The sequence below is a fragment of the Prionailurus bengalensis genome, chromosome B2 (assembly GCF_016509475.1).
Source record: "Prionailurus bengalensis isolate Pbe53 chromosome B2, Fcat_Pben_1.1_paternal_pri, whole genome shotgun sequence".
In the NCBI taxonomy this organism is placed as follows: Eukaryota; Metazoa; Chordata; class Mammalia; order Carnivora; family Felidae; genus Prionailurus; species Prionailurus bengalensis.
In genome coordinates, this window is record NC_057349.1 from 8,234,195 (window position 1) to 8,257,988 (window position 23,794).

Genomic DNA, 23,794 nt, shown 5'->3' on the forward strand with positions numbered 1-23,794 from the left:
TTATTACCTATTTTTTAATACTTTAGGGCACAGAATGGATGAAGACTGATTAAAACACAAAAACACTTCCCTCCCATGTCCCCTGAACCTGAAGGTTTAACAAACTAGTTTTGGGGTTCAAGTGGGGCCGGCTACTTGAAGATGTCTAGGTACTAGAACTTTGCAAAGTGAGCTGAGAAAATGAGCAGAAAAGAAACAAGGACTCCTCGAAGACGCAAAGAAGAGGGAACACGTAGATGTCAAAATGCACGACGGCCTCCTCGGCTCACCGCCCGTCCAACACACACAGTGGGGGTGAAGAGACGCGACCGTGGTCAGCTGACACAGCCTTGCAAGTCCACCTGAGAGGCCGGATTCCTTGGTAGCAATTATTCCCGTGGTGTTTCCTCTGCGTACAGAAAAAACTCCCGGAGCACTGAATTTCCGGATGCAGAAACCTCAGGGACTTCTCACGCGTTTCTCAAAGCTGCAGCTGGAGCGAAGCATCACCGTGAGGTGCGTGGGGACCAGTACCATATCTGGGCTTGGGTTTTCTTCCCCATATGAAGACAGTTGTATCTTGTCCAAGTCTTCACTCGCCTGGCAGTCATAGACAGAGATTCAAGTTCGGATTCCTGTTTCCCGCTTTTCTTCCTAGAGCACGTGGCCCCCTGCCTTCTTTTGGACTCTTTGACTTCAGATGTTTAGCATTTCGGGGGGGGGGGGGGGGGCTTTGCCAAAAGTATTTTGTTCTCACGCAGAACACAAAAAACAGCTGCATTTCGAAAATGACCCAACTGTCAGGTTTCTGATTTTTGAATCCCTCCAAGTGGTTTAAAAGAAAATGCTGCCATTTGAAATAATCACCTGAATCTCCTGAGCAGCTTTACGTCATGACAGGCAATTAAACAGATCCCCGGCTTCGCCAAGGCCATCTGTATGTGTGGGTAGCACGTAAGCAACAGAGTGGAGCCAGAGGTGATAAGAGGAGGACACGTGCAGGTGTAAGCGAGGTCTCTTCCCCAAGAAGAGACCGCATCTCCAGGGAGCTCTGATAACATCCCCACGACTCTTGTCAGCATGATGTGTCCAGCACAGTTTTGTTGGGACTCGAGGCCTTTTGTGACGGCAAGACCACGTGGGCTCGGACCCCACCCTTGCTTTCTCACATTTAAGAAGTCAGAAGAAAACGGAGGTAGAGAACATTACTTCTAAGACATAAACTTTCTTTTCCACGATTATTTAGAGCAGAGCGGGTGCCTGAGAACACAGCCAGTGGGGGAGGGGGGAGGCTACCGTCATGGGATCACCCTGGTACCAAGGAGAACAAAGGGGTCATCGGGCCCCTGAGCATCGACATCTACTGGACCTGGTGACTTTGAGGCACAGAACGGATGGCCAAGAAGAGGAACCACGATGCACGTAGGCAGAAAAGAATGCTCCAGCCTCAAATACATACCCTGATCGAACACAGCTTTTGACTTGGAATCACTTCACTTACCAACCTGACAATTCCTTCTGACGGAATAAAAAAGGCTGGTGAGGAAATCGGAACAGACCTGCGCGAGGCTAGGCAACAGGCGAGCGAGGTCTGTAACTTTAGTGCGTGCGGTACCTGTGGTGACGCCCAGTTGCCTTGCGAGAGCTGGGTGACAGACCTCCCTGGAGGCCCTCCGGCAGCAGACGTGAAGAGAGAAAGACGAGCGGTCATGGCAACCGAGGGCAAATCCACTGCTACTCTCTTGAGAGCAGCCAGGAAATGAGTTTCAGGAAAGGCAGTGGCTGAGGGTTACGGGCAAGGAATGTACATGAGGTTCCGACAAAACAGGCAGGAGGCGAATGGACGCGGATGAACCCAGGACGGGAGTTGAGAGCATCTAAACGAAACTCGAGGATCCTTCTAGACTTCACGGGTGGAAAGGCGGCATGCAAGGAGCTTGAGCCAGGTTGGGGGTGAGGGATGAAGACAGGACAAAAGATCCTAATCATGGACTCCAGCGCAGCGGACGGTGAGCTAACTCAGAGCAAGGTCAGGAGAGAATGCTGTGTTAATGTGGGGAGATGCCTCTCCAGAAAGGACCTGCTTTATACCCAAGCCAGTGGTTGTAAGAGGAAAACTCACCCTCAGATCTGTTTCTAAGCTGAGCGCCCGGAATCATAGCCCGGTGGATAACTTACACTTCTGTATTCCCCATTCCATACTACACATTGCACTTTAGAGGGTTCCAAGATTATATCCGAAAGAGGAAAATCCTTTGGGTGCTGGCCCTAGAATCTACTAGAAGAAAATAGAGAGAATTTTTGCTAAATTTCAGGCATAAACAGAGATGAGAATCTGTCTCTTAGGAGTGATGGCATGGATGGTGTGGAAGAGAAGGTTTTCTCAGATTCTCAGAAGATGCTTTTAGATCCACGGAAGAGAAACAGTCAAATGTGGATGTTCCTGACAGCATCTCACAGCTTTACTTGGGAGAAATGTTAGCAATGTTTTCTGAAATTTGGAGAATTTTCAAATTTATATTCTGTAGCTTTTTTATATATATGTATATAAAGCTATATTCTGTAGTGCTGGAATATTACTCGTCTACCTTGTAAAAAAACGTTACACTTTGGCTGCATGAGGTGCCAGGCTGCAGCGGAGGCACCTTTGGGAGGTCCCAGGACAAGTTCCATTATTTATTAGCTACGCGACATTGGGGAAAAATCGCTCCAACTCTCCAGCCTTCAGTTTTCCATCTGTAAGCGGAGAGTGACGATACTGTCTTATGGAAACCATCGGGAGGGATGTGGATCAAATCGGATGCAAGAAGGTGTTAAAAGGATTTAAGAACATAGTATGGAGCTTCAGCGGCATAGCAGATGAACCTGATGTCGCCTGGGACGACGGTTACGGAGAGACCCAAACGTTGGGTGAAACAGAACATTGAAAGACGTAGAGGAAAATAAGGGATGCTGCCGGGTGCCAGAGACGAAAGAAACCTAAGCCCTCGGGGGAGTACACACGAGCTGAGGAGAAGCAGCGCCCGGGGTCTCCACGGGATGGGTTTCCAGTGGCCACGAGGTAAGAGGTGGAGGCTTTGCCCGCAGAAGGTGATGGGGGGATAACGCCCTGGGTGAAGCGCCACCGCCGCCTTTCAAAGGGCTGTATTCATTTGCCCAAGCTGCCGTCACCAAACACCACAGAGCGGGTGGCATATGGGAAATTGATTTTGTCATAGTTCTGGACGCTGAAAGGCTTGAGATCAAGGTGCTGGCAGATTGGGAGTCTCCCGAGGCCTCTCTCTTGGGTCCTCACGGGGACTGTCCTCTGGGTGTGTGCGTCCCGGGTGTCTCTTCTTACAAAGGACACCACTCGCGTTGCACTACGATGGCATTGAACCTTAACTGCCTCTTTAAAGCCTTCCCTCCAAACACAGCCCTATCCGGGGGCTCAATGTATGAATTCTGGGCGACACAACAGAGTCCGTGACAAAAAAGCTCTACGTGTCAGGGAGGCAATAAGAAAGCTAGAGAAAACTTGCCATTTTATCAGGGCCCTTGGTGGGAAGGGGCACAGATCACCAGTAGGAAATAAAAGCCCAACCTTGTAGCAGGTACTGGTGTGGGCTTTGAACCCATCATCCCTACACGTAAACTAAGAAACTACTATAACGTGCTGGTCTAGGGACACTGAAGTTTCTGGAACCCCACCCGAAACTTAAAAAACAAACAAACAAAAACAAACCCATCCCAGAACAACTAATTGGAACAAAAATTTTACAAGTCAGGCTATCACACACATTTTTTTTTTAATCCTGCTGAAAAATGAATTCATTAAAAATATATACCTAGGGTGGCTGGCTGGCTCAGTTGGCAAAGCAGATGACTCTTGATCTTTATGTATGATATACATACACACTGCACAAAGAAAGTATGAGACACACACTATACAATACACACACCACACAAAGAAAGTACGAGACACCAAATTGCATCAAATACAAAAGACCAATCATTCTCAAGGTGTGTTCCCTGGACCAGCAGCACTCCATCACCTTGGAACGTGGTAGATGTACAAATTCCTCGGGTCCCATCCAGACAGGCTGAATTCAAAACCTTGTGAGTGGGGCCCAGGGATCTGTATTTTCACAAGCCCTCCAGGGGATGCTGCTGGCTGATGAAGGGCGGTGAGCACCGACGCAGGGGGATGGGCACCCCGGTGGCTGCGGAAGGTGGCACTCCCAGACAGCAGCCCCACCTGGTCCCCAGGAGCTGCCAGCCTAGACCGCCAAACACGCCCCCACCCCGCCCTGCCTTCCCCCGTCAGCATACGTTTCAAGCCCGGTCACTCGCTTGCCTTCCGGGAGGGATTTGCCCCAGCTCACTAGACTCCCCTGTGCTCTCCTCAGGGCTTGGCGCAGAGCTGGTACTCAGCACATTTTTTTATTGAATGAAAGAAAAAATGAGGGCTGCAGATGGCACTGGGCTATGTGTTTTGTTTTTGTTTTAAATGTTTATTTATTTTGAGAGAGAGAGCACAGGGGAGGGGCAGAAAGAGAGGGGGAGGCAGAGAGAATCCCAACCAGGCTCCATGCTGTTAGCCCAGAGCCCGACGCGGGGCTTGAACCCACGAACGGTGAGATCATGACCTGAGCCGAAACCAAGAGTCAGACGCTTAACAGACTGAGCCACCCAGGTGCCTGTTTTCTTTAAAAACAAAAACAAGAACAACAAAGACAACAACAAAAACCCCTTGAATCCAACATTTGGTATTTAAAATGGGGACAGTAGGCTGCTACCCCCAACATGGCCATGTGTAGAGAGACAGCGTATCAGTGGGGCGAAGAAAGCCGACTTGGCAGAAGGATCCTGAATTCACCCTCTTGGGCTGTCTAAACAAAGTACCATGGTTGGGGGGCTTAAATGACGGAAATGTGTTGTCTCACAGCCCTAGAGGCTGGAAGTCCAAGATCAAGGTGTCCGTAGGGCTGTTTCCTCCTGGGGAGGTGTCTCAGACTCCTCCCCCAGTCCCTGGTGCCTCGGGCATTTCTTGGCTTCCTGGAGGTATTCACCCTCTGTCTTCACATCGTCTTCCCTCTTTAGGTGTTTCTGTCTCTTCCCATGGCATTCTTTTTATGAGGGCACCAGTCATGGGGACTCCCCCTCCCCCGGATCGTGACAGTTAATTATACCTGAACTGGCCCTTTTCTCAAAGAAGGTTGCCTCGTGAGGAAATGAGGGTTAGAACTTCAACGTATGAATTTAGGGGGACACAACCCACAACAGACACATTCAGCATACTATGTAAAATTTTAGATTACATAAAATTTTTAAAATACAAAACAATGCAGTGTATAATTTATGGGCATATAAATGCTTAGTGGAAGGATAAAAACATGTGTGGGAGAAAAAAAACCACCTTCAGCATGGTGCGTCCCTCCAGGGAGGGAGAAAAAGGAGTGAATGGGTACCTAGAGGGATCTGGAAAGGGGATTTGACTGTATTCTGCACCATTCAATTCTTTCATAATATGAACCAAAGACAGTTCAGTGTTAACATTTGCTAATGTCAGTTGGGGGTATTATTTTATTCTCTGCATTTTTTTTTTCACATCTGAAATATTTCCAAGTATTTGTTTGAGAACGTAGCATCAGGGAAGAAGCATCCCTTGCTGTGATGAACACGATGTTAAGACAGACTCACATGCAAGGCAATATCGACCCAGTGCAGGCGAAGACAAATTGAAGGGACAAATGGAAGGGCTTGGAACGAAGATCCGGGCCAGACTGCAGGAGGTGGGACGGGCCCCCCCCGTCAGGCCGCGAGTCCCAGGACACGGAGGACCAGGCAGGTGCACACAGGGGAGCCCCAGGGGAGCCAGGTCCGGAGACGCTACCCAGACAGAGGAGCACCCGAGATTCAAACTTGCTGCGGGTGGTAACTCATGCTGGTGGAGGAACAGGAAGTGTAACCTGTGAAGTAGGGCTGGACTAGAAAGTTCACCACAGAATATTCTAGAGCGAGAATTCCACAATTTCCCACCTGAAGCTTGGAAAGCGAACGACCACAGTTTAGCACAGGCCCCCAAGCAACCGGGGTCTGGGGAGGGCGGGGTATTAGCCTTGACCCCTCTCTGCCTAACATGGAAGAGCGAATGTTCTCCAGGCTTGCAGCTGGGTGCTTTACAAGCACCATCTCATTTAATCTCACCCCACGAAGGTGGTACTATTACTTCCTTGTTACAGACGAAGACGCTGAGGCCGGAAAAAGGGACACAGCTCGTCAGGGACGCAAGGCCAGTAGGTGGCAAAACAGGAATCCAATCCCGGGGTGGTCGGATCCAGAACCCGCAATCTCACTCCTGTGTTTCACTCCCATCAGAAATACCTGCCTGACTCTGTGGCTCGTGCTGGACGTACAGCACCGAGTTTAAGTCCGATGAGGTCTCTGTGTTCACGGCACTGGTGTTCTCGAAAGGAGCTGACCACCCCCGTCTTAAGTAGCATATGCAGGATGAGAGGCTTTTGGAGAACACGCCCCAGTAACCTTGGCCTGACATTTTTTCGTCAAGCGGGGGAGGAGGGGAGTTTGAGGGAGGAAGTGAAATCAAGAGGTTGTACAGGCACCAGGTCCTGCTACGTGGAAAGGCCGGGATTTCTAAGAGATACTTCTAATCGCTTTTGATGTGACAGGACTCTAACGATGACCTTTGAGCTAAGAGGAAGAGAAGGAGGCCCATCCCGACGGGATGCCCACTGACAGGGAGGCCCTGGTCTGGCCGAGGTGCACAGTGACTGTGATTCCAGCCCGGGGAGAAAAAAAAAAAAAAAAAAAAAGGCAATTCAAAAATTGCTTGTTCATGTCATGGTAAATCCTTAATGCTTTTAATGAAAATTCTGCTCCTTCATGAGATATTTTCTATTTTAAAGAAGAATAGCAAATTAATACAGCATTTCCAATAGCCTTTAAGTCAGGTTTAATTGGGGCGATTCCCTCCAGGGAATCGAAAGATGACATTTGTCTTCACTGCCTGGGTGGAATGTTAAACTGGAAGCAGGGATGAAATGTCAAGGTAAAATAATGCTGATAATTATTCTGAATGTTACATTCCCCTTGACCTTGGAATTTAAAGGGCCAAGATGAAGGCTTTTTGTCAAAAGTCAAGAAGTCATCTAGAGACGCTGCTGACATTTATGATTAATGTAATCTGGGATTATTAGGGGGAGAAAGGCAGAATATGATTAGCTTCTAGTATCTCGGTAATTCATTTTTATATCATTATAGAAACCGTATAGTATATGGACATAAAAAGAGCTGACATGCTGTGGATAATCCTAATCTCTAGGAATTTAAAAGGGAAACCTCTAAAGATAAGTAAGACTTTTTAATTAAAGCAGCAGTGACCAAATAATTAAATTTATAGGTCTGTAGGAAAAGAGGGAAGAAAATGACCCCCATCTAAGGCAAGATAATGATTTCCTCTGCATAATACACATGTACACACAAAAGAAATCAGGCCCCTATCTGCTGGGGCCTGTCGCTTCAGAGAATTTTCTGGTTCATTTGCAGTGACAAGAGAAAGTGCAGCTCCGGGAAGGTTCCCCCGGCACTGTGCCCTGAGCTGGCAACTCAAGCGGCCCCTGAAAAATGAGACTCTGGGTGACAGCGAGGCACCTAATGGGAAAGAGGGCTCTCTGTGTTTGCTGAGGGAAAACGCAGCTCCCGTTTTAAACAAAGCCTTTGGTCCAAAGCTCGAGCTGGGAGAAGGGCAAAGGTGCGGAGGAAGCCCCACTTGGTGACCGGGCTCTCCTGCCCCTCCGCCCAGCCCAATACATCTCAATTCTTCCTGTCCCCTCTTCTGGCTCAGCCTGAAGCAGGAATGCGGGGTGCGGTGGGGTGGACGGGATGGAGTCTTAGAAAGGAGAAAATAAATAAATAAGAAAGACTCACATATAAACTAAAAACAAAGCATGATGGGGAATAAAAAGGGCTTTTGAGAGAGAAGGAGAAGATAGTTCCATTCTGAAGTGAAAAGCTGGAAACCTGAAGCTGTATGCCACACAGTCATGGAATCCTAGACTTGGAACATATGTCCAAACGGCGTATATGCAGGTGACGGATAATACGTGACGTGCAAGGCGGTCATTTCCTCCGTGGTTCTTTCCCCTGCCAGGGACAGATGAGGGGTAGTGAGGTGAGGAAAGGCGAGGAGGTGATAGAGCCAGAGAAGGGCATGGAAGGGGGAGGGAGGAGAAGCGGGGGCACAACAGAGAGAGGCCCGCATGCAGGGGCTTTTGTTGCGTCCTAGGACCGCGGGGGCGCCGCGGACAGTTTGTGATCCGCTTTCTGGTAACCGGAAGCGGATTGCCTGGCTTCAAGTCTCTGTCTCCAGGTCTGGCCAGGGGGGCCCCAGGCCTGGTAGGTTTCTATGGGGGTGTGCAGATCAATACGCCCCACGTGTGAAAGCTGCGGGGGCCAGAGCAAGGCTCACTCTTCTGTGGGTCTGTGCCCTCCGCCTCACCCCACGGACACTTGGCATCCTCCTGATAAATAATATTTCAGGGGGAGTTAAGACAGCGCTGTTTGAAAAGGAATCACGTGAGCATTTCTTACGTTGTATTGGAGCTCCCTGTGAAGACAAATGAATGGACTTGCAAGATCCCAGTAAGGTTGAGAAAATGGTGATGGAAAATCCCACTGAATATGGGGGCGCCTGGGTGGCTCAGTCGGTTAAGGGTCCAACTCTTGGGTTTGGCTTGGGTCATACCTCACGGTTCGTGGGTTTGAGCCCCACATCCGGCTCTGTGCCAAGAGTGCAGAGCCTGCTTGGGATTCTCTCTCTCTCACTCTTTCTCTGCCCCCCCCCCTCTCGCTCTCAACATAAACTTTTTAAAAAATTAAAAAAAAAAAGAAAAGAAAAGAAAATCCCGCTGATTCGATCTAGCCAACACGAGGACCTGAGAAACCTTTGAAGCATCTGAAACGAGACAATAATCACAGTGTATTCTACTCAGCCCAACCCGCTAGATGTTGCAGTCTTAAATATGCACGCTTTAAATGGACATCACCAGCACCTTCCAAAAAGCACAGTCATGGTCCAAGCTGAAAGAGGCAAGTGGGAAAAGCCTCCAAGTGCCACAATTCGCCGTGGCCAACAGGCAGATGGGGGCTGTAACGGTGACCACTAAAACCCCAGAAGTAGCTTCATTTCATTTCAACAAACCTTCTCTGTGGACCACGTGCAGACACTGTTCTAGGACCTGAAACATGGCGGGGAGTAAGCCACGGTGCTCGCTGTCTAATGGAGGAGACCGGCAAGCAAACCGACCACGAACGGGCGGTACAGGCATCAACACACAGTGCTAAGGGGTGTGGAGGAGCGACCCCCACCATGTCCCACCACTGGGTGGGAGGAAGGGGGGATCGAGTTCCCCGAGGAGGTAACTCTTGAACTGAAGTTTCTAAGAAGGAACGGGAGTTGGCCAGGACGAGGAGGAGGGGATGTCTGAGTGGGTGTTGGGGCAGCTAGGCTGTGGGGGTGCCCCCGCGGCAATTCCCGCCACAGGGAGACAATGCACGAAGACCACTTCTCCGTAAATGGCACTGCTGTCCATCCAGTGGCTCAAGCTAAAACCCGTGGAGTCACCTTGATCCCTTTCTTTCCCTCACTGCCCGTATCTAACCATGGAGCCCTGTTGACTTTACTCCAAAATATGTCCCAAATCCATCTAGTTCTTTCTCCAGGCTGCTTCCTAGCAGAAGCCCTGTCCTTTCCCCTCTGGACTCTGCAATGGCTTCCTAACTTGTTATGAGCTGAATTGTGTCCTCGGCCCCCACTCCACCCTCTAATTCATATATGGAAACCTGAACCCTCAGTATATCAGAATGTAACTACACTTAGAGATGAAGCCTTAATTACGTAAGTTAAATGAGGCCATTCAGGGGCTCTAATCCAATGTGACTGGTGTCTTCACAAGAAGAGATTAAGACACATGAAGAGATACCAGGGGTACAAACGTAGAGGAAAGACCACGTGAAGACTCAAGGAGAAGGTGGCCATCCGCAAGCCAAGGAGAAGCCTCAGGAGAAACCAGCCCGCTGACAACTCAGTCTTGACTTCCAGCCTCCAGGACTATGAGAAGTAACTTTCTGTTGTTTAAGCCACTCAGTCCACTTATTTTGTGATAAACCGCCTGAGCAGACCAGCACACCTGTCTTCCTGCCTCCACTCAGGCCTTCTAAGATCCACTGTCGGGCAGCTAGACCATCCCACACCGCCACCTGGTTTAAAAATCTCCAGCGGCTTCCCCTACATTTAGAATAAAACACAAACTCCCTGTCCTGGTTCAAGAGGCGCTCCAGGTAAGCTGATGTCCTTCCAATTTCAGATTAAATGTCATTTCCTGGGGCGCCTGGGTGGCTCAGTTGTTAAGCATCTGACTTTGGCTCAGGTCACGATTTCGCGGTTTGTGAGTTCAAGCCCCGCGTCAGGCTCTGCAGAGCCTGGAGTCCGTTTCAGATTCTGTGGCTCCTTTTCTCTCTGACCCTCCCCCCTCACACTGTGTGTGTGTGTGTGTGTGTGTGTGTGTGTGTGTGTGTGTCAAAAATAAATAAACATTAAAAAAATTATTTTAAATGTCATTTCCTCAGAGAGGCCTTCCCTGGTCCCTGGTATATGTGCTTTCTTTTCTTCATAGCATCCATCACTATCTGGTAGTTTCTTGTTTATGCAGTAGTTTATTTCTGTGCCTCCTACTGGAATGTAAGCTCGTCCCTCTCCCTCCGGAACTTTTATCTGTCACATCCTGTCTCTTGAGCTCAGAACACAGAAGACGCTCAAATATTGTTTTGATGAATGAACGAGAGCAGAGTGCATGACCTGTTAGAGAAATGCAGGTAGTTCAAGGACGGGGGAAAGGGAAGGGCCTGGAGAGGTAGACAGGAGCCAGGATACAAAACATCTTAGATGACCACGATGCCAACAATATCATGGCTGAACAGAACTGATACCCCCCTACTCACACCCAACACCTTCTGTACGTTCTGGTCAATGTCTCCTTAATTGCTATGGAATAATTATATAGTCACAGACTGTTTTATAAAAGGGCTAAGGAGCCCCACGAAGAGGGACCCAAATCTTGTCCACAACTGGGGGTCAACAGCCACTAACGTGGTTGATGGATCCTGGGAATGGATCAGGGCTGGAGCTGGCAGATGACACAGGAACAGACAGCCACCGACAGAAAATCACCAAGCCAAAAATGAACCTGGAGGAATGGGCTAAAGCAGGTGACTGATTGTGCGTGACAAAAGGTGCAGGTCAGGATGCAGGGTAAGGTTCACATTTGCGGCATCCCTACCTGTCCCAGAATATCTGTGTGCCATGGAGGGGAAGAGGGCTTTAAAGGAAGGCGGCAAATTTTTCTCACTAAGGACTGGTTCCTCTGCAGCGGTCCTTTCCTCTCAAAGAGATGGGCGCTTCCAGCGGGAGAAAGAGTGAGAGCCAGAGATGGGAAACAAAGGGTATTTGTGGGGTAAAGTCCCTCAGCAATGGAGAGTCAAGGTGAGCCATGACAGCCCTTCTCAGAGACCTGGAGATGTCAACAGAGACAGGATTGACCAGCAGAGAATCACAGCTGGAAGGGAGGAAGGCAGAGTGGTGGCACTGGGTCCATGTGAAACGTCTTCCTCCTGCCGGTGAGGGGGAGAAATGGAACTCTGGGGACCCCACTGAGGACTCAAGTTTATAAAGCCAACAGGTATGAGCTTTTGGACTTCAGGGAACCAATGAAAATGTCAAAGTGGGAATACACCAACTCGCCATTTTAAAAGATCACTCGATGCCAAACAGGATAGAGTGCAGGGAAGAGAAAGTCAGTGCTTCGGCTCCCCACAGATGGAGGGCTCTGACCCTCTCCAGCTCTCCAAGAATCCTGAAAAACTCATCGGGGTGTCTAAATTTCAACTCAGTTTGACAATGTGACTTTTATAATTCCCAAGAATTACACGGTGATTAATTGCGAGACTAAAAGATTTCTCCTACTCAATGTCACTAGAAAACCCATCTCCATAAAAAGAAAGCAGTGCTCTGATATCTACAGATACTGCAATTTGTTAAAAATTGGTCAATCACATCAGTAAAAACCTCAGTACTCAATTAGGGTATTCTGTTTTCAATTAAAAATTATATTTCCCAACCTGATAGACCATCTTGATCATCAAATTTGGCCCCGAAAGACCCCCATTTGTTTCCAAACGTCAAATCATCCCTCTTAGGGCAAAGATTTGTTGAAAAAAATCCTGAGACAAGTCTTGGCACTGTTTATTTTAAAAAGTCAGAATAGGTTTGAGCAACAGAAATGTTTGAGCAACATTGTTTTAATAAGCTTACAGGCTCAGAAAGTGCTGAGGTGACAGAGGTCACGGGGATGTAGTTTCTAGCATGTGTGTGTTTTAAAAATCAGACTTATGATTTTATATCATATATTTGTGTGCATTGGAGTGACAAGAGACAAGGCAGAGAATATATGTATATGTATTTCGTACATGAAAGCCATTGTCAAGATTCTAATGGAATCCTCCTAGAATCTCATTATTCTTGAAATGGGCCAAACAAAATGTATTTCTGGTGCATGCAAACCAGCTATATTATAATCAACCATTCTGTTCAGTTTCAGTTCTATAAAACAAAGGAAGTAATAGACTTTCTTTGGTTCAGTTTCTAAATTTCTGCTGCCTAAAAAAATGACACTAATTTGGATACACTAATACACATTTATGCAAGAGCCCATTAAATAGTCATAGAGAAAGGCCAATTACTCTTGCTTCTGACAACACATCTTTTCCTGGCTAGCCCACACTGGCTCGAACCAATTCAGAGGACAAGATAACAGTTACAGTCTGCAGCACTAACTCTCCTCTTCTCCACGAAATATATTCTCCTACCAAGTTGCAAAAGGTCATTTTTAAAAATCTGCAGTGAAATTCATGAACTATTGGGGGTAGGTGATGAATATTCTGTAAGAAAATCTACCGTTGGAATTAAATGTATTTCATCAGCATAAGTACCAATTACCCAATTACACAAATACATTTTGAAACACTGTTGGCTGGCTACTCTGCTTACTTCAGTATAAGGGTTGGTGCCAGAACCAACCTCAGATACGTTCAGCATTTAAAAAGTCAACCAAGAGACAAAGGGAATTAGAGATTTCTCTTTTCCAACTTTACTGAGATATAACTGACAGACAACACTGTGTTAGTTTAAGGTGTACAACGTGTTGATTTGATGTATATTACAAAATGATTACCACTAGGGCATGAGCTAACACCTCCATCACGTCACGTCATTACCAATTCTCTTTTGCGCTGAGACATTTAAGATCTACTCTCTTAGCAACTTTCAGGTATGCAACTCAGTATTATTAACTACAATCATTATGCTGTATATTAGATCCTCACAATTTATTCATCTTATAACTGGAAGTTTGTAGCTTTTGACCAACATCTCCTCAACCCCAACCACCAACCAAAACCAAAACCAAAACCAAAACCAAAACCACCGCCAAGGCAAAACTCCTGGTAACCACCATTCTATTCTGTTTCTAGGAGTTCAGCTTTTTCTAGAGTCCATATATAAATGAGATCACACAATATTTGCCTTTCTTGGCTGACTTATTTCACTTAGCATAATGTTCTCAAGGTCCATCCATGTTGTTGCAAATGGCAGGACTTCCTTCTTTCTCATGATTGAATAATTTTCGTGTGTGTGTGTGTGTGTGTGTGCATGTATCACATGATCTTTATCCATTCCTCTGTTGAAATATACTTACATTCTTCCCCATATCCTGTCCTTTGTGAATAATGCTGCAGTGAACACAGAAGTACAGATATATCTTTGAGATCCTGTTTTCATTTCCTTTGGATATATACTCAGAAGTGGAACTGTTGGATCATATGGTAGTTCTAGTCTTAACTTTTTGAGAAACCTTCATACTGTTTGCCATAGTAGCTGAACTAGTTTACATTCCCACCAAAAGTGCACAAGGGTGTATCTTCTTTGGTAAAATGATTACTTAAATCTGCCTGTTTTTAAATTGGGTTTGTTATTTAGCTATGAGAGAGTTTTAAAATACATATTCCATATAAAATCTGTCAGATTTGCAAATATATGATTTGCAGTAAGATTACATATGATGTATATAACGTGTGTGTGTGTGTGTGTGTGTGTGTGTGTGTGTGTGTGTTGTGGACACAAGTCATCTATCAGATTTGCAAATATTTTCTCGGTCTGTGGCTTGTCTTATTTTCTTTTTGAAATCTTAGAGCATACGACCAGGGGAGAGGGAGACAGAGGAACAGGAAGGAAGAGGGAGGGAGAGGGAGAAGGTGGGGGGGGGGAGGGAGGGAGGGAGGGGGAGAGAGAGAGAGAGAGAGGGAGAGGGAGGGAGAGAGAAAATCTTAAGCAGGCTCCACACTTAGCATGGAGCCTAGTGTGGGGCTCGATCATACTGGGATCGTGACCTCAGCCGAAATGAAGAGTCAGATGCTTAACCAACAGAGCCACCCAGGCACCTCATTGTCTTTTTATTCTCTTAATGGTATCTTTTAAAGGGTAAAGATTTTTAATTTTGGTGAAGTCCAATTTATCCATTTTTTTTGGAAAAAAAATGGAAGGTGACTTTTTTATGGAAGGTAACTTTGGTATTTATCTAAGAAACCACTGGCTAAACCAAAGTCAAAAATACCTTTTCCTATTTTTTTCTGTACTTTTTCCTATTTTTTCTGGAAGTTTTAGAGCTTTAAATCTTATATTTAAGTCTGTGGTCTATTTTAAGTTCATATTTGTGTGTGTATAAAGTTTAGGTGGAGGTTTCTTCTTTCCTACAGAAAAAAAAATTGCTGAGGCACTTGGGCGGCTGTCAGTTGAGCATCTAACTTGATTTCAGCTCAGGTCATGATCTCATAGTTCATGGGATTGAGCCCTATGTCGGGCTCCACGTTGACAGCATGGAGCCCACTTGGGGTTCTCTGTCTCTCCCTCTCTCTGTCCCTCCCCCATTCATGTATGTGTGTGCTCTCTCTCAAAATAAATAAATACAAACTTAAAAAAAAGACAAAAATTGCCAATTCCTCCTGCAACATTTGTTGAAAAGTCTGTCCTTTCTCCCACTGACCTGCCTTTGTACTCTTATCAAAATCAATAGATAAACTTAAGAGATTATTTCTGCAGGGGCTCCTGGGTGGCTCAGTCGGTTAAGCATCCAACTTCAGCTCAGGTCATGATCTCATGGTTTGTGCGTTCAAGTCCCGTGTCAGGCTCTATGCTGACAGCTCAGAGCCTGGAGCCTGCTTCAGATTCTGTGTCTCCCTCTCTGCCCCTCTCCCACTCACACTCTGTCTGTCTCTCTCTTTCTCAGAAATAAACAAACATTAAAAAAAAGAGATTATTTCTGGATACTAAATTTTGTTCCATTGATCTATATGCTCTTCCCATGCCAAGAGTACAGTCTTGGTTGCTATACCTCTATGGTGAGTTTCAAAATTGAGTAGTGTGTATCATCTAATTTTGTTCCTTTTCAAAATTGTTTTGGCTGTTCTAGACCCTTTGCATATTCACCTACATTTAGCCAATTCCTACCAAAAAACTCAAACACAAAAACAAAAACCTGTAGAGATTTTGATATGGAGATTGTTGAATCTACAGATGAGGGTGGGCGGGGGGAGGAGACTCTCATCTTAACAATATTGATTGTTCCAAGCCACGTTCATGGAATGTCTCTCCCTTTACTTAGGTCTTCCTACACTTCTCTCAGCAATTTTTTTTCAAGTTTTCAGCATAAAAGATTTGCTCTTTTATATTTTTCCTAAATATTTTCTTCTTTTGTAAGCTACTATAAATGAAATAGTTTCCCAATTTCATTTTTGGATTGTTTGTTGCTAATACATAAAAAAACCCCAACTGATTTGTGTATAATGATCTTTTATCCTGGAAATTTGTTAAACACACTCACTAATTTTGGTAGCGTTTTTGTAATTTCCTTAGTATTTTCTATAGAGAATCATACTCTCTAAAAACAAAGCCTTATTTCTTCCTTTTCATTCTACATATCTTTAATTTCTTTTTCTTGCTTTATTTCATTAGCTAGAACCTCTATATGATGTTAAACGGAGTGATGAAAGAATTCAGTTTATTATGAAGTATTTTGTCAACTGTAGATTTTTCATATATGTCCTTTGCCAAGTTGATGAAGTTCCCTTTTATTCCTTGAGTTTTTATAATAAGTGGGTGATGAATTTTGATAAATGCTTTTTCTGCATTTAATGAGATTATCATTAACTAATCATATGAGGTTTTTTTGTGCTTTATTATATTAATATGGTATGCTACATTGCTTGATTTTGGATGTTTAACCAACCTTGCATTTTGGGGATGAATCTCACTTGGTCATACTATATCATCTTTGTTGTTGTTGTTGTTGTTGTTGTTTGTTTGTTTGTTGACATTACTACACTCACTTTGCTAATTTTTTAAAAAGATTTTTGTATCTATGTTAGTGATGAATACTGACGTGTGGTTTTCTTTTCTTGTGATGTCTTTGTTTGGCTTTGATATCAGAGTAACACTGGCTTCAAAGAGTGAGTTTGGAAGTGTTCCTTTCTATTCTATATTGTGAAAGAATTCATCTAGAATTGGTATCATTTCATCTTTAAATAGTTAATGGAATTCACCAGTAAGCCATTTGACACTGGGATTTTATTTGTGGGAAGATTTTTGTTACTATTTCAGTCTCTTTACTTGTTATATATCTATTCAGATTTTCTACTTTTTTCTTAAGTTAATTTTGATAATTAATGCCTGTCTGAAAATTTGTCCATATTATCTAAGTTGTCTAATTTAGTGGCATGAAATTATTATATTCCATTTGTAATTTTTATTTCTGTAGGGTCAGTAATGTCCCTTCTTTCATTTCTGATTTTGATGATGTGAGCCTTCCCTCTTTTTCTCTTCGTCAGTCTGGCTAGAGGTTTATTAATTTTCTTCATCTCTTCAAAGAACCAACTTTGACTTTATTGATTTTTCTTTACTGTGTTTTTGCTTTCTATTTCATTGATTTCTACTCTATTTCCTTCATTTTCTTTTCTTTGGTTTTAATTTGGTCTTCTTTTGCTGGTTTACACTGGAAGCTTCGTTTATTGATTTGAGAACCTTTCTCTAACACAGTTATTTAAACCTACAAATTTCTTTTAAGTACTACTCCAGCTGCATCCATAATTTTTGGTATGCTGTGTTCTCATTTTCACTCAGGTCAAATATTTCCTAGTTGCCTTTTTGATATCTTCTTAGATCCATGTATTATTTATAATTGTGTTAATTCCCAATAAGTTGCAGTATTCCTCAAATTCTTTCTGCTATAGATTTCTACTTTAAGTCTGTTATGGTTAAATGGTTATGGTTTTTAAAATTATTAAACTTGCCTTCTGATATAGCATATACTCTATCCTGGAAAATATTCCTTTTGCATTTGAAAAGAATATGTATTATGCTGTTGTTGGGTGGAGTTCTATAAATGCCATTTTACCCCAATTAAGGTCAAATTTGATAGTGTTGTTCAAGTCTTCAATGTCTTCGCTGATTCTCCGTTTAGCTATTCTATCAATTATTGAAGTGGGAGTATGAAAATCTCTAATTGTTGAATTTGACATTTCTTCTTTCCTTCCCTCAGTTTTTGGTTCATGGATGAGGGGCCACTGGTGTTAGATATATATACATTTATCAACTGTAGTATCATCTTCATGTATTGATGTTTTTATCATTTTATCATTATATTTTATCATTTACAATTATCTTTTTTTTTTAATTTTTTTTAACGTTTATTTATTTTTGAGACAGAGACAGAGCATGAACGGGGGAGGATCAGAGAGAGAGGGAGACACAGAATCTGAAGCAGGCTCCAGGCTCTGAGCGGTCAGCACAGAGCCCGACGCGGGGCTCGAACTCACGGACCGTGAGATCATGACCCGAGCCGAAGTCGGCCGCTTAACCGACTGAGCCACCCAGGCGCCCCTATCATTTACAATTATCTTATCATTCTTTTCTACATACTAGTAATTTTTTACTAAAGTCTATTTTGTCTGATACTAATATATTTACTCCAGCTCTCTTAATGGTTACTATTTGCATGGTATATCTTTTCCTACATTTTTACATTCAATCTATTTGTACCTTTCATTTGTTGCAAACAACATATTGTCGGACCTTGCTTGTTCATCCAATCTGGGAATCTCCGCCTTTTGACTTGGGTGTTTAGTCCACGTACCTTTAATAAAGTCATTGATTTGACTGGATTTACATTTGCCATTTTGCTATTTGTTTTCCAGGCCTCAGGTCCTTTTTTTATTTTGTTTTTCTTTTTATTTTATTTTGTGTTAGTTAATTTTAAAATTTCTTAAAAATTTCTATTTATTTTTGAGAGAGACATAGAACATGAGTGGGGGAGGGGCAAAGAGAGAGAGGGAGACACAGAATCCAAAACAGGCTCAGGATTCTGAGCTGTCAGCACAAAGCCCAATGCGGGGCTTGAATTCACGAACCTGAGATCATGACTTGAGCTTAAGTCGGATGCTTAACTGACTGAACCACCCAGGTACCCCTTAAATATCTATTTTCTAGTGTGCCATTTTGATTCCTTTTTTTTTTTTTTTAATTTTAACTCTCTTATTGGGCTATTTTCTTAGTGGCTGCCCTGGGGATCACAGTATGCATCTCAAATTAGAACAGTCTACTCCAAGTTGATTCTGACCAAATTCTAGTAAAATACAGAAATTTGACTTCATTATAGTTCCATTTCCACCTTCCTCCTTTGTTATTATTGCCACGCATATTTCATGTATGTATAACATAAACCCAGCAATACAGTGCTACAAGACACACTATGCAATTTTAAATGTCTTTTAAGGAACTTAAGAGAACAATTATCAGTCTTTTATTTTTACCCATATATTTGCTATTTCTAACCCTCAGCTTTATTTTCTTCCCATATGTTCTCTACCTCAACCTTCTCTTCTACTTCCCACGAAGTGGCCCAGCCATAGGAAATATCGTAGGTTATCGTAGGTGATAACCACAGAAAACATCCCGAAACTAAAGACTGTCCAGAAATCAAATTTCTGAGATAAATCACGAAGGGAAGAAACTTTTCCAAAAATGACCTAAGTACCATTGTCTCACGCAGCCTCTTAGAAGCAATCTTCCAGTGTGAAACAAAAGAGGATCTCAGCCTATGGCCTCACGTTTTTCTGTTTGGAAGGTAACTTACTACAAGTCATGAACCTCATCCTTAAGTCACTGCTGACTTCTTCTTTCCCACAGATATTTCTTGTAGTCTCATGTGTTGTACAGTTCTAAAATCCAGGTGTCCCCCTTTATGTCTCAATGAGCTGGTTCATTTCCTTGGTGTGATTCCTTGGAATGATCTTCCTCGGTATTTTTGAATGAGGAGGTTAGCAGGAGGATATCTTTTCGACCTGCAGCAACTAAACCCAGACTTAAATTTATACTGAACACCGCACCAGGGGGAAAAATCCTTCTATGTGCAAACTGTTTCAACTGTAGGATAATTAGAACTCTTGGATGTCTAAGTTTGCATTCACCAAACAAGAGTAAAATAATTATTCTTGGACCTGTTAGAACTTGACCATATATTTCATTAAGATATAATTATGGTTTCAGAACATTGCTAAGGAAATATTCCAACATGCCATATCCGTTTCATTGTATGTATAAACCTATGTATGCGACTGCTTCATAAACATAAATACATGTTTGCTTTTTATTTATTTTTTGTTGCTCTTGCTGTCATGCTGGTGGTTTGGGTTCCTTAAAATACTGCCGATATAGCTTCTCACCATTTCCAAGTAGGGATAGAATGTTTGTAGGTAGGAGGTCACTGACAGTGGGGTCTGCTTAGTACAGTTGAAAGGAAAACAAATGAAAAAAGGAAAAAAAAAGAGAGAGAGAGAAAGAAAATAGAAGCTAAGAAATGCTGGTGAGAATTGGAAAGAAGTTATCGGTGTCTGAGTCCTTTGCTTGATCTAATTATTGCCTAGCAGAGCAAAACCTTGGAGCCCTGAAGAGAAGGGAGAATAGAGAATGAGGTTCAGAGGAAAGTCTAAAGAAATTGTATGTTAGTCACCAACGTGCTTTAATTAAAAAAGGTAAAAAGGACATTCCTCTCCCTCTAAACAAAAGGCCCATTGAAATGGAAACTAATGACATCTTCAGGAAAACAGAAAGGGTTTGATGCGGAAAATAACTAACATCCTACACAGTAATATTTTGTGATTGGCAAACAGAAAGCAATAGTTCAAAATTTATCAAGCTTATCAGTTCCACCTAATTAAGGATAGAGCCAGAGGGTATCGTAAACAAAACCCTAATAACTCACTTTTCAGCTCTGGCCCCAGTGAAATCTAATATCCTTCTTGAAATGTGCTCAGTGGTCTCTGCTCATCTTGACCTTTGTCAAAAAGGCGACCACATGGAAACACTGCGCTCTGTGGAGGCTAAGGACAAAATTATTTGGAGATTACATTCTGGTCGTTTAGGACCAGACTCTTGTCTCCAGCCAGAACACTGCCAGAGGATGCATGAAATTTGTATGTGGTTCCTTGAGAACCTGGAGGATAATGTAAGAATTTCTATTTCCATTATTGCCGCCATCTCCACTCCATTTGCTTCAAAATGAAGCCCAGCGTTTCCCCAGAAACCACCCCTCTCAACTTAGATGCTGCACAGTGAAAGTTGTATGTTCATCAGGGTGCTTGGATGAGGGTCACGAAAGGTTCTCTGAAGCTTAAAATTAGAAGCAGTTTAGATATTCGGTGAATGCAAATCCAAAGACACTCAGGCTCCTTACTTTTCATCTTCCACCCATGTCCCAAATTCTCTTTTCTTCCGAAGTCACTTCGTATCCCCTTTCAGTCTTCTTTCGGCCAGAGAGAAGAGTGTTATGACTAGATGTTTGTGTCTACCCAGATTCGTATGTTGAAGTCCTAACCCCCAAAACGTGATGGCATTTGGAGATGGAGCCTTTGAGAGGTGATTTAGTTTGGTGGGGTTATAAGGGTGGTGCCCTCATGATGGGAACAGTATTCTTAGAAGACAAGGGAGAGGCCACAGCCCCTTATTTCTCCATCATGTAAGAACACAGTGAGAAGGTGACCATTTGTAAGCCAGGAAGAGAATTCTCAGCACAACCCAACATGCTGGCACCCTGATTTCACTCTTGCAGACTCTAGAACTATGAGAAATAAATATCTGTTGTTTAAGCCACCCATCTATGTATTTTGTTGTGGCAACCCACACAGACTGAGAAAGGGAGATGTCCTTGAGAAGAGACGGTTGTCCTTAGACCACGTCTCTGTGTCACACTGAGACATGGGTGGCCATAGGAGCCAGCAGCCAAGAGGAACAGGGCAACGTGAGTCAGGCAGGTAAGACATTTCTGGCAAGAGTGCTTGTGACTGGAGGGCCAGGTAGATAAATGAGTCAGACGCAGGAACCCCACTTCTCAAAGGCATCAAATGCAAGAGGGAGTAGGCAAATGCTGGATATACCGGGTGATAAGTCACTGGGTACTCTTTGGCCAAGAGTTCAGAGAAGCAGAGAGAGAACTAGAAAAGGCCTGAAGGGGATGCATCCTGGATCTGCCTCCCTACAGGGTGGTCAGGCTCCATAGCTTTGATCTTCTGCAATGTCCTCCCATCATAAGTAGCCTAATAAGTGATCCCTGGGAGTGGGACTGGCCCCACGCGAGGTGGTCATAACCTGGAATGATAAAGTCTAAGAACTCAGAGCTAAGAGAAACAAGAGATCAGTGAGCCATCCTGAATTATGCAGAGGCCAGGGAGTCCCCAAAAGACTAGATGATATTTTCTCTCCAAGGTTATAACTTGAGGAGTTACAAAACTAGTTAAGTTACAAAACTTAATGTCCACTTCAGAGCTTTGCCCATTACCCCACGATATCTTGTGTTACACAGTGTTTGAGACTATCACACAGCCTTTTGGCTTAGATCTCAACATACTGTCCAGGCACAATCTTGTCTCAAAGAAATAATTCCTTAATGGAGAAGTACTTTGGGGCCAATAATGGAAGACCCAGAATGCAAACTTATGGTACTGGATTTTTCTAGAACTCAAGTGTCTTCATATGAAAATGTTAAAGGCTCCTGAAAATTATAAGTAAGGAGTGTATGTGTGTGCATGCACGCACTCACACATTTTCCTGGAAAGAGCTTTTATTTAAAAAAAAAAAATTATCATGTAGGTTAAGAACCAATGTTGTAGATAAAAGGGAGTTTAGCTGGAGAATGCCATGGCCCAGAATCTTTCCTCCTGGGTTGTAAAGAAGTTGAAATTCCGCTTATAAAGTATTACTTTTAACAACCATCGTTACTTTCAAAGAACATTAAGGGGTTTTTTTTTCTGTCTCTTATACCCTCTCAAAGAAATATATTATGTTACTGTTAGAAACCCCTTGTGAGCAAATACTTCCAGGAATGTAACTCCCATTCTTTCCAATTAGAGCCATGTTGTCAAGATGAGGAAACCCATTCACAGGTCTGAGAGTGCCAAGGAACTCGTTCTGTGCAGGCAGAGGAGAAAGGAGAGTTGCCCCGTCTACCCCAGCCTTCACCGAGTGTTCTGGGAAACCATACTTCAGGGTCCGGTTTGCTACTGTGCCATTCTGCCCTTCCACCATGCGTGACAGGAGAGTTGCCCGTTCCCAGTCCATCTGCGGGGATCGCCCTCAGCAGCACTGAAAAGTAGGCAAAGTTTGCCTTCATTAGTCTCTGCAAACTTTCTGGCTTTGGGCTTCTAAAAATTGAATCTGACAGTTAAGCACTTTGTGGTTTTCAAATCATACTGCCTGTCTCGCCATAAAATCCTCCTTTTAACCAAGCCCCTTCTTCCTGTTTCGTTGACATCTTCTGTGCCTCCTCTCTGTCACTGCCTTCCTAAGATACAGATCCGCAACTGGGTCTGGGACATTTGTGCCTTTGGAAATTTCTATCAGTGTGCTACTTCTCCCAAATCTTGCTAAAGTATAGAATTTATATCTAGATGTAGAATAAAAGGCTTTCTCGGGGAGTAATATTGTGAATAAACTATGTGGAGAGCTAGGGACATTTCCTGAGTGCCTACAAATCATGCCAGAGGGTCCTGCCTGTAGGAAAAAGCTGTCTTGCCCATATGCACCTGTAAGCTGGGGTACTGGGAATCTTCCTTTAACACAAAATGTTCGGAACGAAAGTGAAGAATCCTGGCTCCAAAATAGTTACACAGAAATCACCACAAAATCTCCTCAAATACGTATTTAAAATTTTTTTTTTAAATCTGTATTTTTGAGAGAGGGAGAGATGGTGTGAGCAGGGGACAGGCATAGAGAGAGGGAGACACAGAATCCGAAGCAGGCTCCAGGCTCCGAGCTGTCAGCACAGAGCCCAACACGGGGCTCGAACCCATGAACCGTGAGATCATGACCTGAGCCAAAGTCAGATGCTTAACAAACTGAGCTGTCCAGGTGCCCCTCAAATATGTATTTTGAATCTGTTGACAATTTCTCTCTAAGTGCTTGTGTGCATATATGATGAATCAACCTATTTAGCACTAAAAAAAAAAGGCTGAAGAAGAAATTCTCAGTTCTACATGCAAATGTTTATTTTTTAAAAAAATGCAGATGTTGCTTGGCTCACAGATCCGCCAGGCATGTAGAAGATCACTTGACGCTAGGACTCCCACAAGGAACTCTGAGGGGCCAGGGATTGTGGGC